Source organism: Mus musculus, chromosome 6 (genome assembly GCF_000001635.26).
Source record: "Mus musculus strain C57BL/6J chromosome 6, GRCm38.p6 C57BL/6J".
In the NCBI taxonomy this organism is placed as follows: Eukaryota; Metazoa; Chordata; class Mammalia; order Rodentia; family Muridae; genus Mus; species Mus musculus.
In genome coordinates, this window is record NC_000072.6 from 100,468,526 (window position 1) to 100,485,896 (window position 17,371).

Here is a 17,371-nt window from a genome sequence, read left to right on the forward strand (position 1 = left end):
GCAGGGAGGATGAAGATGCGGGGAGGATGAGGATGCAGGGAGGATGAGAATGCAGGGAGGATGAGGATGCAGGGAGGATGAGGATGAAGGGAGGATAAGGATGCAGGGAGGATGAGGATGCAGGGAGGATGAGGATGCGGGGAGGATGAGGATGCGGGGAGGATGAGGATGCAGGGAGGATGAAGATGCGGGGAGGATGAGGATGCAGGGAGGATGAGAATGCAGGGAGGATGAGGATGCAGGGAGGATGAGGATGAAGGGAGGATAAGGATGCAGGGAGGATGAGGATGCAGGGAGCATGAGGATGCAGGGAGGACGAAGATGTGCTGAGCATGTGACCAGAAGAAACCTCACACTGAGAACACACATGAAGCAGAGCAAGACTCAGCTGCCAAGCTTGGGTCATTTATCTGATTATGAATAGCCTAGCAGGGTTATGATGGTCTCAGAACCTGCCCAGTTTAGGTTTGTAGCTTGTTAATAAATTCTGATGTCTTTGTGTCGTTTACTCAGGAGCTGTCTTAGTTAGGATTTTACTGCTGTGAACAGACACCATGATCAAGGCAAGTCTTATAAAAAACAACATTTAATTGGGGCTGGCTTACAGGTTCAGAGGTTCAGTCTGTTATCATCAAGGCAGGAGCATGGAAGCATCCAGGCAGGCATGGCACAGGCAGAGCTGAGAGTTCTATGTCTTCATCGAAAGGCTACTAGTGGAAGACTGACTTCCAGGCACCTAGGGTGAGAGTATTAAGCCCATACCCACAGTGACACACCTACTCCAACCAGGTCACACCTATTCCAACAAGGCCACTCCTCCAAATGGTGCCACTCCCAGGTCCAAGAATATACAAACCATCACAGGAGCTAAACAGGAGAGAGTGGGGCAGCTTCCCCCCACTCTTCAAAATTATTACAGATCATGCTGGACTGGGCTATCAGGTCCAAAAATTCTGGCAGTTAGAAAAAAACCAGCATTTCTCAGGTATTCAGCATTTCTTGTGAAGCTGTATACCTTCTTCCAACGGGAGCCATTTCCCTTTTCACTGGCCAAATAGTTATCTAAGGTAGCTATTAGCACACCAATGTTCACGCTGGCCTTCAGGCTCCCTCGGTATCACAAGTACTGTTACCCATTCCAGAGTCCGTGCTGACATCCTAGCTCTTCTTACCTCCTCCCCACACCCAAACTCTGGCTTACTGGCTACCCTCCCCCCAGCTACTCTTTCTTCATATAACCGCACTATTCAGGTCCATGATGTTGCCCATGTTCAGTCTACTACTTTCTCTCTCTCTTTCTGCTATGGACTCTTCTTAATGCCTCTGACTATTCTCTCTGTCTGTCTGTCTCTGTCTGTCTGTCTCTCTCTCTCTCTCTTTCTCTCTCTCTCTCTCTCTCTCTCTCTCTCTCTCTCTCTCTCTCTCTCTCTCACACACACACACACACACACACCTACAATAATGTCTACAATAAAAACCACCCCCTCAACCATACTGTGGAGGAGTCACGTCCTCAGTTTATACAAGAATAACATGGTGGGTGATGGGTTCCTGCCAACTTTCAGGGCAGAGCAGGTTCCAAGGCACTGAGAGTCCATGGTTCAATAGAGTTTGGGTAAATCCCTCCTCCCCAAGACTGAGGGGTGCAGAGGTTACTGGTGCTGTGAGTATTCTTGCAGTGTAGAGGGAGGGGAAGGGTCAAACCATGTGAGCAGCATAATGAAGGGAGCTGGAAAGTACCCTGTCTTTCCCCTGTGCCAGAAACAGATCCCAAGCCACCGGTCACAAGGCTTTTGGCTCGACTCTCATCATGCAATCAGCTGGGCCCTCTCTTCCATCCAATCCCAGGTTGCTTACTCCTCTGCTCTTCCTCCTGGCCATGGCTAGCCCAGGCCCTCTCTCTTCTTCCCAACACATTGTCTTTTCCCCACCTTAAAAGCTTTCTACAAACCCCACATTTTCCCATGCCTGGGGATCAACTTGATACACACAGAAGGATTCAATAAACCATTTCTAACCATTGAATGACTAAGTGCCAGTCACAGGAGCATCTTAATGTATTTAATCAAAGGAACAAGTCATCAATGATGAGATTTTACCCTCTGGAGACAGGGCAGTGGACAGAGATATGCTTTTCTTTATTTTAGGCCTTCCTAGGAAAACCTCTGGGAACTAGGATCTCAATTAGAACACAGAATTTTGGAGTCTAGAGAGATGGCCTTGTGGTTAAAAATACCGGCTGCACTTCTAGATTGTCAGAGTCCAGTTTCCAGCACCAACACTACAGGCTCACAATGGCCTGTTAATTCCATGAGACCCTCTTCTGGCCTCCACAGGCACACACACTACTCTCTCTCTCTCTCTCTCTCTCTCTCTCTCTCTCTCTCTCTCTCTCCCTCTCTCTCTTCAGATGTTTGAAATCTGAAAATTTGCCTTTCAAGTCTATACCATTAACTGTCTTCTGGTTCCTTCTACAGACTTAAGCTGAGACAGCAACATTCAAAATCTCAGCATATCTTGCAGAGCTAAGGTGCCAGGCATGGTGATACACACCTGTGTCCCACCCTTTGGAACAGTAAGCCCCAAATTAAATGTCTTTTATAAGTTGCATGGTTGTGCTGTTTTGTGATAGCAATAGAAAAGAAACTAAGACAAACCCCTAATGTAGTCTCCCCTCCCCCAGCCTGAAACCTGCTAGCTCAGGGGTGGAGCTTCCTGCTCATTCGTTCTGCCACGCCCACTGCTGGAACCTGCCGCTTTGCTGTTCGGAGACACACACGTGCTCACCTTTCTACTGGATCCGAGATTATTCGGCGGGAATCGGGTCCCCTCCCCCTTCCTTCATAACTAGTGTCGCAACAATAAAATTTGAGCTTTGATCAGAATGAATTTGTCTTAGCTCCGTTTCTTCTTTCGCCCCGTCTAGGTTCCTCTCTTACAGCTCGAGTAGCCTTCTCAGTCGAACCGTTCTTGTTGCGAGCTGCTGGCGGCCGGAACATTTTGGCACCCGAACAGGGACCTGAACCCTGGACCCTCAGATTAAAAGTCTGATGCTCTACCGACTGAGCTACACCACAACACCTACCTTCCACCAACCCAAAAGCTCAGAACATGGAGACACTGAGTCAAGATGGTCTTGAGTTTGAGGCCAGCAACATTTGAGCTACAAGTGAGACCCTGTCTCAAAAGCAGAAAAAATCGATCACCCCTGTTTTAGAAAGCCTGAGAAGCAGATTTGGAAAATGTGTTCATGTCACCAATCTTGAAGATGGCTGATATCTACTGTAGCTCTTTTCACCATGAATCAGCCCCCCCCTCCTCTTCTTCCTCCACACCTAGGAGCAGGGATGGTTTTTGACATCAGAACAAGGAGGTGACTTCAGGCAAATGTGGAGTTTAGGCTTCAAAACTAGGCAATGTTCTTCCCTTATGTCTTTTGGAAGCAGCCACTGCTGTGTGAGCCACCAGGCTGGCATGCTGAGTGTCAGGAACCCATTGAATGGCTTTGCCATCTGATACCCTAGCTCAAGCCAACATATGACCACACCCATCTGAAACCAGCCACACTGGGAAGACTGCACAGCTATAAACTGCTGACCAGAGAACTGAAGTAAGAGGTGGTACTCTCTCCGGAGACCACAATCACACATTGTTATCATTGATACAAACAACAAGGGGTCGGGTCCTCTCACATCAAATACAGTCAGAGACAGTTCATTCTGGAACCAAATGTGAGTGACCATGGGTGGCCAGGGAACACAGGTCCAGGCTCGTCCAAATATCATGTGACAGGACATTGTGACAGTGATAGAACAAAGGTAGTGAAGAGTCAGGGTGTTCTTTCACGTGCAATAGTGGAACTGTCTGGTGGTTTCAACAAGGCAGGGGAATTTGTGCTTTGAGCCTTGGTTACCACCATCTTCTGTCATCCTTAGCCTTTGGGTTGGGGAAAGGTAGGGATCCGTCTTAGTTACTTTCCTATCGCTGTGACAAAACACCACGGGCAAAGCAACTTATAAAAAACATTTAACTTAGGCCTCACTGTTCGAGGGTGAGTCCACGACTGTCATAGTGGGGAGCATGGCAGCAGGCAGGCATGGTGCTGGAACAGTAGCTGAGAATTTACCTCAGACCACAAGAACGAGACAAAGAGAAGGAGGGCTAACTGAAATGGCGTGGGCTTTTAAAACCTCAAAGCCCATGCTCAGCGACACACCTCCTCCAACAAAACCACATCTCCTAATCCTTCACAAACTCTTCCACCAACTGAGACAAAACATTCAAATGTATGAGCCTGTGGGGGACATTCTCATTTAAGCTACCACAGGTCTATGTCTACATCCCCTGAAGGATCTTCAAGACAGTCAATAGGATGTCAAACACAGAGGAAGATGGATAGTCATCACAGGAGGTAAAGGTAAGTCAAGACTGTCTAGCTCCCAACCTGTAACACTCTGAAGGCTCCGCAGAGTCACGGAGGTCCTCAGCAGCTAAGCAGCACAGGAGAAGCTGGGATGGGTATGGCTCTCCTCCTCCCCCCTCAGGTCATGTGACACAGCAACAATGCAACGAGATACTTTCCCAGGAGAAGAACCCATGTGACAACATAATGTCTCCTCAGGTGTCAAGATGTAGGAAATGACACAGTGAGACATCCCTCTCAGAACATGCGTGATCCCATTTGGTGCAAAAACACAGTTGTGATCTCAAAGGGAATAGGGCAGGATCACTGTGATGAAATACCATAACCAAAGAGCAAGCTGGGGAGCAGCGGGTTTGTGAAGCTTACACTTCCATGGTGCTATTCATTACCAAAGGAAGTCAGGACAGAAACTCAGCAGGGCAGGAACCTGGAGGCAGGAGATGATGCAGAGGCCATGAAGGGGTGCTGCCTACTGGCTTGTTTCCCATGACCTGCTCAGCCTACTTTCTTATAGAACCAGGACCACTAGTCCAGGGATAGCACCACCCACAATGGGCTGGGCACTCCCCCATCAATCACTAATTTAAAAACATGCCTTACATCTGGATCAGACAAAGGCATTTCCTCAATTGAGGCTCCCTCTCTCTGATAACTCTAGCTTGTATCAAGTTGACATAAAACCAGCCAGTACAGAGACAGTTTATCCATAAGTGACCATAGCCTAGGAACACGGATTTGGGTTGTTCTGAAAGACACATTCCTTGATAGAAGTGGCTATGTGAGACTGTCTTACCTACAGAAAAATGGAAGCTATAAATCAAGACACTTACCACATTCATCAATGGGACCACAGTTAGGCTACAGAAAATGGGTGTAACCATGCTGTACAGTTCAAATGTTAGTTGATGGTATTCTTAGCACTTGGATTGATAGATGCTAGGAGTCTGCTAAGAATGTAAAGGCTTTGATGTCATGGGCTGTTAGGTCAGACAGGGATGGGCAAGGAATGACTTTCAAAGGGACTAAAAATGGCCCAAGACAATTTGGCTCAAGCCTGTATCATTCTGACTCAACATAATCACAAAATGCAGGCAGCATGGCCTTGTAGAGGTTTAACCAGTGGAGCTGTTCTTTAACTCACAAGCCTCGGCCACATCATCTACACCTCAGAACATGGCGCTCAGAGAGGAGACATGTTCTTGCATGCTCTTCTTCCAAATGGAATTACAATCACAGAGGGAGGAAAATCAGGGGCTCTGTTACCTGACTCTAAGAGGGTCTAATGTTTCCCTGGAGAATTCAGTTTAGAATTCCCTGTGTGTCGAGAGAAGACAATTTCTGACCCCTACAAGTTGCTCCAGGATGGTAACCTCTTCAAAGTCCCGAGTAACAGGGGACCCTGCATCACCAGGCGCGGAGGTCTTAAAGGTTAACCCTGGCACATTAGAGCCAACCAGAGGACACACTGCAGAGCACAGGAAGCTCAGAGCTCTGAAGGTAGTGTCACAGCCCCAAGGCCCCGGCTGATCTTTCCCAGCGTAGAGCAGTCTGCAGCCCTGTCTCCTAGTATTTACTTCTAATTGAAAGCCAGCATGCTGAGCAACTCCACCCAGGCGTGAAGTGCAGGTCTGTGACAGTTCCCCCAGCCCTCTATTCTCAGAGCAGCCTCCATGGGCTTGAAAGAGAAAATGTCAAGGAGACATAGAATTAGAACTTCATTTTGCTTTTGAAAAAGATCTCTCACGGAGACACTCCGATGTTAGCATAATTACTCGGAGCCTTCAAAAGGCCAATCAGAAAAGGAGTAGGGAGGTTCTATTTTTAGTGGGAAGGGGAATAACAATATAGGACACCTGGCCCTACTATGTAGCCCAGGTTGTCTTTGAACTTGGGTTCCTCCTGTCTCTGCCTCCTGAGTGCTAGGATATCAGGCATGTACCACCATGCCTGACCAGATAAAAAGGGTATTAGAAACTTTACTAGAAAACAAATGAGATTCCCTTAGGGGTCACAGAAGCTGTTCTGGGAGGGGGGGGGACCCATGGATGGTTGGGTGTTTTTCTCAGGGAAACATTCGGCCTAAAGATTTGGCTCCAGTGATCTTTCAGCTGAGGGTAGATACTGTCAGCCCCTCAGCTTGCTTCTAGGATGCACAGCTATGCCCACTCTGCCTACTCTGTCCATTCAGGGCGAATCCTGGAGATGCTGCCCAGAGCCTGGGGGTAGCTCAGTGGTTCTTTGCTCAACCCAACCCTGGACTCACTCAATGGGGGTGAGGCAAACGTCAAGTATGCTGGTTCTATGTCCAATGCATCCCTGCCTCCTTCCATCTTTCCTTTTCCTCTCAGGAACCGGCACGCCAGAATCAGCAGACCTCACCTAAGCACTGACACAATCTCTGCCATTGATGTCCTCTTGGGCAAAATGAGCTTGGCTTTCTTCACTGGTCAAATGACAAAAACCACACCATGGAAGAGACCACCTCCTGCCTAGCAGTGACCAGGCAGTACTAATAGCTGCAGGGAGCCTGATGAGCCAACTGCTATGAGCAGCACCTCCTGTGGCTAAGTCTGGCCAGGACTGCAGTCTCTGGCCAATGAGGTGTAATCAAAGTGGCTGTGCAGGGTTTCTGTGGATGTGGATAAAGGAGAAATTACCAACGTGGCACTTTAAGACCTGGCTCTCTTTCCTCGTCTTTCTGTCTATCACGGAAGGACATATTGGGAAGCTAGCCATCAGCAAACCAGTACAAGAGCTTTTGCCTGGAAGCCAAACTGGCTGGCATCTTAATTCTGGACACCCTGGGGCTCCTTCCATGGATGAGTTTTCCTGTATAGAGCAGAGCCCAGCATGTGGCCCACAGAGCTTCTGGGTAGGGTCTCCACCGCCCTCACACACAGAAGATATTTCTATTGTGGCAGCTGACACAGCTTTCAGAGACTAACTCAAATAGCAGACACTTATGCCCCAAAGCTCTTGACACCCAAGATCAAGATACCAGCCTCTTTTCCCTGGGTAAAGCTATCCTCCAGGCTTGTTGGCGGATGCTGTCTGTCCTCACACGGTGGGCAGAAAGAAAATATATCAGTATTTTCTGGTCTCTCTCTACCCTTCTGTCTTTCTACTCTTTCTCTCTCTTCTTCAGTTTTAAATCCATTGCGTAGTTAGAAATGCCCTTGGACTCCTGCCTCTACCTATTATGTGTTGGGATTGCCGGCATGCAGCACCTTTACCCACTAATGTGATGCTGGGAATGAAATCCAGGGCTCTATGCAGACAGACAAGCACTGTAACAGATACACCCGAAGCCCTAAGGTGTGACCCAGGGGTGCAATTGGAAACACTAAAGACATTTGAGTTAGCTCAAGCTAGATTAGCATCTGTAGCCAGCCTGGACTTGGGTCTGGCACCCTGAGGGTCTGATACAGGGAGATGAGATTAGAACACTCAAGGCAACCCCCTGATGGGACTGGAGGCTGCTTCCATCCATTCTGGCAGCCTGTGGACGTGTGGATGTGTGACTTCGAGGGCAGTCGTTCCTCAGAGCCACTCTTCAGGAGGCTGGACTGATGACTCGGCAGTTACGGGTTGTGCACTGCTCTTGCAGGAGACCCAAGTTCAAGTCCCAGCATTCACATTAAGTGGCTCACAGCCACCTGGAATTCTAGCACCAGGGGGTGTGATGTCTCTTACTTTTGCAGGCACCTACACAAAAGTGCACACACCCACACCAGAGCAGCTTAAAAATAACCCAGGGGAGCAAAGGCCATGCCATGGGAGGGAGAGATAGGAGTGTGTGTGTATGGGGAGGGGGTTGATCACAGTCCCTGGAGACATGTTGAAATAGGGCTGCCATGGATCAGCAGGGCTGGAGCAGAGGAAGAGCAAAGGTGAATTAAGGGACAGAAAAGAGCAGTGAGAGGAAGTACGTTGGAGAGACCACAAGGAAGTCAATCACCCAGAGGATGACATAGTAGGTTTAGCCCTAACCTTCCCATGCATGGCACTTATGAATGCGCACACACAGATACTTAAAATAAATATATATTTAATTCTAGTTTTTAAAAAAAGCCGCTTGTCATTCAAGGAACCCCTAAGAAGAGAAAACCTCAGGAGTGAGTGGGACACCAGGGTCACACCCATCACAGATCTGATCCTCTGCTAGGGAGACAGCTGTGTGCCAGGGCAATTGTGGGGGCAGGGACAGAGCGGAGGGGAGGCGTGTACTAGGAATGACTCTGCAAGAACAGAGGCAACTCAAACTGGAGGCTAACAGGAGAGCTGGGGAAGGTATGGAAGGTGGAGGGACCTGGGGGGCAAACAGGACATGCGTAGCTCCTTGCCTCCACCCTGGCTGTCAACCCCAGGTGAGAGATGTCACATGAGCCTGTGGAGACACTCTGCAACAGGACCTGGAACTTCCACTGATAGACCCAGGCAGCTCATGGTGATCCCACAGGAAGGAACTAGTTTCTACTCTGTTCCCATGTTCTATGTCTAACCAAAGGCCATTAAGGCCAGAGCTGTGGCTAACGACTGCTAGCCTTCCAGAGAGCCAGGCAAAAGGGCACACATACTTTGCAGGGGCTTGGGGCTTTGGGCTTTCCCAGGTCCTTCTTTGAAATGCCCTTTTGGAGTAGCTTACAAATAAGGAAACTGAGGCCCAGGGAGAGAGACTGAACCACTTTTTTTCTTTTTTAAATTTTATTTAATCTTTTTGTACAGATGGGATTTTATCCTCCTCCCAGTCTGCCCTCTGACTGTTCCACATCCCATATCTCCTCCCCTTGCCTCTCTGAGGATGCCAGCCCCAGCCCCCAACCCCAAACACCAAACTTCCCCACTCCCTGGGGCCTCAAGTCTCTTTAGAGTTAGGTGCATCTTCTCTAATTGAACCCAGACCCAGCAGTCCTCTATGAATATGTGTTGGGGACATCATATCAGCTGGTGTATGCTGCCTGGTTGGTGACCCAGTGTCTGAGAGATCTGCGGCGTCCAGGTTAGTTGAGACTGCTGGTCCTCCTACAGGGTCGCCCTCCTTCTCAACTTCTTCTAGCTTTTCCCTAATTCAACCACAAGGGTCAGCAGTTTCTGTTCATTGGTTGGGTGTAAAAATCTGCATCTGACTCTTTCAGCTGCCTGTTGGGTCTTTCAGAGGGCAGTCATGATAGATCCCTTTTTGTAAGCATACCATATAACCTCAGTAATAGTGTCAGGTCTTGGGGCCTCCCCTTGAGGTGGATCCCAATTTGGGCCTGTTGCTGGACCTTCTTTTCCTCAGGCTCCTCTCCATTTTTGTTCCTGCAGTTCTTTCAGACAGGAACTATTATGGGTCGGAGTTCTTGACTGTGGGATGGCAGTCCCATCCCTCACTTGATGCCCCATCTTCCTGCTAGAGGTGGGCTCTACAAGTTCCCCCACTGTAAAGCATCTCATCTAAGGTCCCTCCCTTTGAGTCCTGAGAGTCTCCCACCTCCCAGGTCTCTGGTACGTTCTGGAGGGTCCTCCCAACCTCCTACCTCCTGAGGTTGCCTGTTTCCATTCTTCCTGCTGGCCCTCGGGGCTTCAATCCTTTTCCCCCACCCACTATCTGATCATGTTTCCCTCTCCCCTTCCCTGTCCCCTCCTGTGATTGCTTTCTTCTTCCTCCCAAGTGGAACTGAGGCATCCTCACTTGGGCTCTTCGGTTTGTTAGCTTTTTTGAGTTCTGTGGATTGTATCTTGGGTTTTCTGTACTTTTTATTTATTATTTTTTTTTGGCAATATCCACTTATTAGTGAGCACATACCAAGCTTGTTCTTTTGGGTCTGAGTTCCCTCACTCAGGATGATATTTTCTTGTCTCATCCATTTGCCTGCAAAACTCAGGATGACCTCGTTCTTAATAGCTGAGTAGTATTCCATTGTGTAAATGAACCAAATTTTCTGTATCCATTCTTCTGTTGTGGGACATCTGGGTTGTTTCCAGCTTCTGGCTATCACAAGAGACTGAACCACTTACTTATACATTGAAAATATATTATTTTGTAAAGAAACCCAACTTGAAGTCTCTAGAACGAGACAGGTTGTTGGTTTGTTGTTTGTTTTAGCAGAGCTGTTCTGACAAGACATTTCTAATTGTTTTGGTTTTTTTTCCGAGACAGAGTCTCACGTGGCACAGGCTGACTTTGAAACCCCTGTGTAGCCAAAGATGGCCATGGGCTTCTGATCTTCCTGCCTGAAGATGACTGTAATGTGTTGTCATCTGTGATTTATGTGGTCTCTGGGATTGAACCCAGGGCTTCATGCATGCCAGGCAAGTACTCTACCAACTTAAAAACACCACCAGTCCCAGACAAATACGTGCTAGTGAATCTTGATTGCAAGTCTCCATGAGATCTTTCCAGCCAGCTGGCTCTGGCCCATGGGAGGTGCACACTTTGATGGCCCTGATTGTTTTACTGTGGAAGACACAAAGCATTAGTGAGACTGAACCAGACAGCGTCTAGGGCCCCTGAAGACCCTAAGCAGTTATATACCACGATCTTGGGCAATTTTGCCCCAGCACAAACATCATAGACTGTACTTTACCAACCTGGTTGATGCAGCTTCCTGCATGCTAAGGCTGTGTGGTGCACTGGGGCTGTATGTTTGGGCCCTTGTTGTCGAAACTTAGTGAGGTAGTGAGTGTATAAGTATAGTCTAATTTACTGATGACTTAAATCACTACTTTTGATTCGTCAAAACAAAACCAGAAAATGTCCCCACCACCCACAATGAAAATGTGTGCTAAAATAACAAAACTCTTTCCACTGAACTAAACCACTCCGGGAACTCTTCACTGAGTGATACCAAGGTGGTTGGCATTGCCAAGAACAGCACACACACACACATACACACACACACAAAATCAGAGCCACCCACTTGGGCCCATGATAGGCACAGTCTCTATCATCACACCTGAAAAACCCCAACTTTGACCTGCCTTTTTGTTTCAAGATTGAGGCTTCCTGGGGAGGAAGGAAAAGGCATTCAGGAACTGTGGTATCTCTCAGCAGTGCCATATAGGCCATGAGTCCGTGGAGACCCTGTTGGAACAAGCCACAGGAAATCCGGGTTTGGCTGGCTAAAAGTCAAAAATCAATCTGTTAGGTCATGTCCCAGAGAAAGCCTGGCTTCAGTATCAATTGGCTCAGATCCAAACGATGTCACCGTGGCTTGCAGCTTCCCTCTCTGTCTTGATTCCACTCAGCTGACTCTGGTGCCAACCTCAGCTCTCCTTGTCGGCCTGGGGCCTGCACAGAGTTCTTGGGCCACACATTCTGAGTAGGTCAGATCCGGGTTCATAGCAGAGATCTACTTCAGCAGTGCACACTGGGGCAGGACAGGAGGAAGGGGAGTCGGCGATGGCTGTGGAGAGAAGGAGACCTTCACTCTGGAGCCTGGCTAAGCCTCTCAGCAGCAGAGAACAAGACTCTCGGTGCAGGAACATTGCCTCTGAAGGTTGCTGACACGATGCTCTTTGTAGATAGAGCATGTTAAAGGATTTCTGAACTGTGCGTAAGGCTTAAGCTTACGTGACCTTCAGGGATGGCCTGACTCTATTTTCTGAGAACCTCACAACCAGTAAAAAAAGAAATAATATAAATAAATAAATAATCCTTAGTTAGGGTAGTAACTATTGGTGTGATGAAACACCATGATCAAAAGCAAGCTGGGAAGGAAATGGTTTATCTGGCTTACAGATTCTGAATCACATTGAGGGAAGCCAAGGCAGGAACTGAAACCAGGCAAGAACCTGGAGGTAGAAGCTGATGCGGAGGATGTGGAGGGGGCTGCTTCCTGGCTGCTTCCTTACAGCTTGCTAACAGCCTCCATACCTCACAATTGCCAGCCTTTCCCACCCTAGCCCCACAGCCCTGGCGATGTGGGATTTTTACCTCATCAGGAGTGCCCACTCCCCAGGAACTGCGAGTTCTCTGATGAACTCTGTGATCTCATTTAAGTTTTGAGGTGTGACTTAAAGAACCTCAAAACCAACATTTGTGGGTACTCTAAAGATAATATTGGGGCTAGAGAGATGGCTCGATGGTTAGTAAGCACTCACTGCCCTTCCGAAGGTCCTGAATTCAATTCTCATACCCACATGGCAACTCACAACTGTCTGATGCCATCTACAGATGTACATGCAGACAAAGTACTCATATATATATATATATATATATATGTATATATATGTATGTATATGTATATAAATCTTAAACAACAAAAGGAGAGTACCAACTCCCGCTGTGCTTGAGAAGTCCATGCCCACCTTTGGGGAGTCTTTTCTTTCCCCCCACAAGTGCTTCTATTCCTATTTATTAGCTCATTCTCAGATTCTTTCCCACTTTCATAAAGTCAAGAATCCAGCTTTCGCTAAGTGAAAGTCCCTAAAAGAAGACTCTCAAGGCTTCAGGACAGACCATAGGGCTTCTGCAGCCAGAAGCCTGTTTTCAGGAGTTCTCGAGCTCCCCAAACTGCAGCGAGTGACCTCTCTCTCCTAGTCCCTCAGGGGTTCCCAAAGGAAAAAAATAAAAGCATGCCTTATCTCCTGACTCAACCGCCTTCAGCACTTCATTCTGTGGCTACTTCTGAGCTTGGGTATGGCCTTCCTCTAGAAGTCTCTACTAAAATCTACACCTCCCCAAGTTCATGGCCTCACAGTAAGTTGTCCACACCCAGCATGACAGTACTTCCCTTCACATCAATTCCCTCATAGTCTATTCTCACCATCCCTGACGCTGTCTCACTCACTCCTAACCAGACAGGAAGCTGTCTGAGGTTGCTGTTATCCGTGCTCCTCTCTGAGAGTCCACCATGATGCATGACCTGGGATAGAAACTCAGTAATGCTGAATGAATGAATGAATGAATGAATGAAGGCAATGGTGGGGCAGTAAAGTCTCCCTCAATGACTGGGTTTCCTGGATCTTGAGGCTGGTACCTGCTTCCACATTAGTCTCTTCTTTTGCTGGTCTTTGCCCCTCCAATCTCCTCTACCTATACTCACAGCAATGTAAACTCAGAACCTGTGCCTGACCTCCTAGCCTAATCTGCAGGACCCTCCATGTGACCTGCTGAGTCCTGGTCCACTCACCTCCTACCCCCACTTCTGCTCCAGCAGACAGGCCTGTCCCTCAAGGTGCCATGGGAACTCTTATCTTTCCACCTCTGTTCCTGACGCAGCACAGTCCACCCGTGAGTCTTTGCAACTCATTTCTTGATGACTTTGAGATTTCAGCCCAGGACACTCTTCCTGACTACCAGCTAAAGTTAAATCGAACCCCAGCTGCCTGCTGCATGGAGCTTCAGCCTTCTTGGTGCTGTGATTGACAGCTGGAACTCTGATCCCTGTGCTTAAGGGCATAAACACAAGATTCCCAAAGCAGGGATGGGGTGGTTTTCCCCCTGCAGTGTGTCTCCCCAACAGGACGTCATGCCAGCTGCCTAAAAAACACTCAACTTTGGTGAACAAAAGACAGAGGAGAGGAGGTTGGAAGGGAATGGGGGAAGAAGGACAAGAAGAAGGAATCAGTACTCCAATCAAAGGGCAACTAAGCAGAGAGGACCAGAGAGTGCAGGGATGGAGCTCAGTTGTCCGAGTACTTACCTAGCATGCTCAATTGCAGGGGTCCTTGAATGCACCCCAGTACTGTATAAACTGGATGTGGTGCCAAACGCTTGGAATCCCAGCACACTGTAGGTGCATGCAAGAGGGTCAGGAGTTCAAGGTCAGCCTCAGCTAGGTAGGGAGTTCACAACCAGCCTGTGATACAGGAGACCTTTGTCTTACAACAGACAAAAGCACACCGGAGCATATGCAAAGGCACGCAGCAGCTCGTTCAAAGGACGGAGTGCCCAAGAGCCGTTTGAGTACTTTTCAATTACTAGCCGGGGAGGGGAGAGAGAGGTAAAAGAATTGTCTTCACTTTGCTTGGATTTACCTGACTTCTGGGCAAAACATTCAAGGCCAAACTAAGCAACATCCTCTGCCTGCCTCTCTGGGACCTGATGTCTGAACCCCATTCAGACCCCGAGGGTTTGGAGTTCATTTTCTTTTGGCAAACCACCAGCTTTCCTTTTCTAAAGGAAAATATAAAATATAAAAAGACACTCACATAACATCTTGGAGATCAAATGACTCTTGGAAAATTGCATTTTGATGAGTGAGGGAATCCAAACATATGGATTAAGTTCTCCTTAGATCTCCTCGGGGAGATGAGGGCCAGCCGGGAGCTGGGCTCAGCAGGCTCAGGCAGCAAAGTTCTGTACCGCTGGCTAGGAATATGCATTGGGTGCACCGGGGGAGGGTTGAGCTATCTCAGGTCCTGACAGCGGCTGTTGACCACATTCCAGCTGGCTCAACCGCAGGGGAAGCATGCACTTAAAAAAAAAAAAAAAAAAAAAAAAGACTGCTTCCTTTCCCCTGGCTTCCCCTCCCCCAGGGGGCCAAGCTTTGGGGGTCGTATTAGTGACTGGAAAGGGTAGCGGGTTCCTGTTCCATCTGTATGATTTATCCCAGAAAGCAACCTCCAAGTTCCTCCCTGGAGGAAACGCCAGAAGGATCTGCCGAAGCCAAACACTTGCAATCAGGTACTTAGGTGACTGCACTGATTCTTTTTATGGCTCCGTTCCTATCTCAGTTTCGCTGATGCAGGCAGGCTCAGGCTCCGAGACCTTGCATCAAGCATGATTCATGCTGTCACTGCTGGGAACAAGCGCCACCAAGCACCAGCACTTCCAGCTTTCTTACTTAAGGCCAGAGAAAAACTCAAGGCTATTGCCTCTGTTCTCAGCCTGACCTGCTGGGGGGCAAGGACTGCTGACTGCTTGCTTAGTGCTGAGTGCAGACAGCAAGTCAACCAATGAGGCTGTGTGTTTATTCTCATCCCCCTCCCAGTACACTTCCCAAGGGCAACTGCTGCTATGCCTGCTCTACAAAGGAGGAAACTGAGGCATACAGGGATTCTGCAACTTAAACGGTTAGTAGCTGTGTAGATTTGGGATCTGGGAATTGGACCAAGTGCTTTACCAATGCCAGATGTATCCCCATCCTTTACAGCCTCTAAGATGTCATGTGCTTTGGCAAGATGTCGTGCTCTCTGGCTGTTTGTGAGGAACGGTGTCCTTCTGATGTGACATGGCTGCTGCCCTCTTGAACTGACATTAACTGTGATTACCCAGGGAGACCTGCATAAGATTGGGCCCATTAACCTTCCATCATGGAGGTGAGGAGGTACTTAGCATGCCCCACACACCTTCACAAATGTTCACAGATAGCTGACAGTATCTTGGTGGAGGACAGGCTCAGTGGGCCTTGCCCCTCCTCTAGACTCAAAGACAGAATATGGTCTGAGAGAGAGGCTCTCCAGGACCCAAATCTTCCTGAAGAGACCCAGGCAGTGAAAGGTTCCCAGGGAGAGATTGTGTCTTCGGTGACGTAGCTGATTTTAAGTTGGCCATACTCTTATAAGTAACTAAACTTGCCCCTGAGACAGCATCTTCTGAAGCTGGCACTGGGCTCCACCAAGTACCTGTGCTGCTTCCTTGAGGATTCAGTTCGTACGTAGAGTATTTAGAGTAGCTGGACTGCCTGGCTGACCATCCTCTGCTCAAGGCAGCTAGGCAGCAGGGAAGAGTCTAACGACCTGCCAGTTACAGAGTCAAATCAGCTCAGCAGCTCCTGCACCTGCTGCCCCCTCCTCTTCCTCCTCTTCCTCTTCCTTCTTTTCCTCCTCCTCTTTCTTCTGATGTAGTCTAGACTGACCTTGAATTCACAGAGACCTACCTGCCTCTGCCTTAGAATTAAATGTATGAGCTAACATGCACGACTCTCAAGTACCTTTTAACATCCCAACTTCTTTATAGGAAAAAAAAATGAAGCAGTAAAAACGGTGATAATAAAGTCCGGTCTGTAACATTATCAATGCCTCCACAGTACTGAAGAGTGCTTAAAAGCATTCTACAATGTTTGCTGTTTAACCTCTGCTCCAATGTTCCAGGCAGAGCTGAGTGCTTCTGGTCTGTTTCACTCCTATCACCTGGCAAAAGCCTTCCACACCTTCTAACCTAGGTTTCATGCATCCATAAGGCTACTGATGATCGATTGGTTGGGTCTAGCGCTATACTGGAACTCAGAGCCTTGCACATCGTAAGTAAGTGCTCTACCATGGTGTTACACTTCTATACACTCATGAAGGCTTTTTAGAAACTCCCAGGTCAGCTCGGTAGAACACCTTGCTTCTCCCCAGAGGCTATCCAGCTACTCTCTATTATAAAAGTGACTTCTACTATTATGGGAAGCCCACAAGAGATGACCACTTAGACACAATTTATAGCCAACTGGAAGTCTTTATTCCAGCTGGCTAGAACTACACACAGGTACTTGGGACCCAAGTTTAGTGTCATGTGTTTAGAGCCAGGGGGATTTGAAGGCAAAATCATATCCTGGTATTTTACATGGCAGCTTCAGGGGAAGGTTTTGAGCAAGCAAGCAGCTAAACAGAAGCTAAGACAAACCATCTTGACCTTGGGTTCCTAGAATAGAATCAGGTAATTTTCCATGGGATTCTCTTCCAAGGAGATCAAATTCTCATTAAATCTGAAATGGCATCAGCAAGATGGAGCAAGAAGGAGAAACCTCTGCCTTGCCACACTACAATGATTGCAGCCCAGCTTTAAATGAAATTCATCCAGTTTCCTCTCCTGCTGGAACACTATACTTTCATAAACCACAGACTCCTGATATGCACAAATGGGAAGAATAAAACAATACCATGCAAGTGAAGATGTGGGTTTGTGCTGGGTCCTGCAATCTGGTTTCGGGACATTTGTTGCATTGGCTTCACCTGACTGTAGATTCTTCCAGGAAATGCAGGAGTCACTGACTGGATTTTTTGCTGAGTTTATAGGAAAGTTAGGGAAGCAAG

The 17,371-nt window shown here is 48.0% G+C and overlaps 1 long non-coding RNA gene across 1 annotated transcript; it reads left to right on the forward strand.

Annotated features, from left to right (window-relative positions):
• Positions 1–713: 713 nt before the first annotated feature.
• On the forward strand, positions 714–2,712 carry Gm38868. Its single transcript, XR_869316.1, has 3 exons — positions 714–741; positions 2,478–2,575; positions 2,684–2,712. It is a non-coding gene; the product is annotated as a predicted gene, 38868 (long non-coding RNA).
• Positions 2,713–17,371: the final 14,659 nt, after the last annotated feature.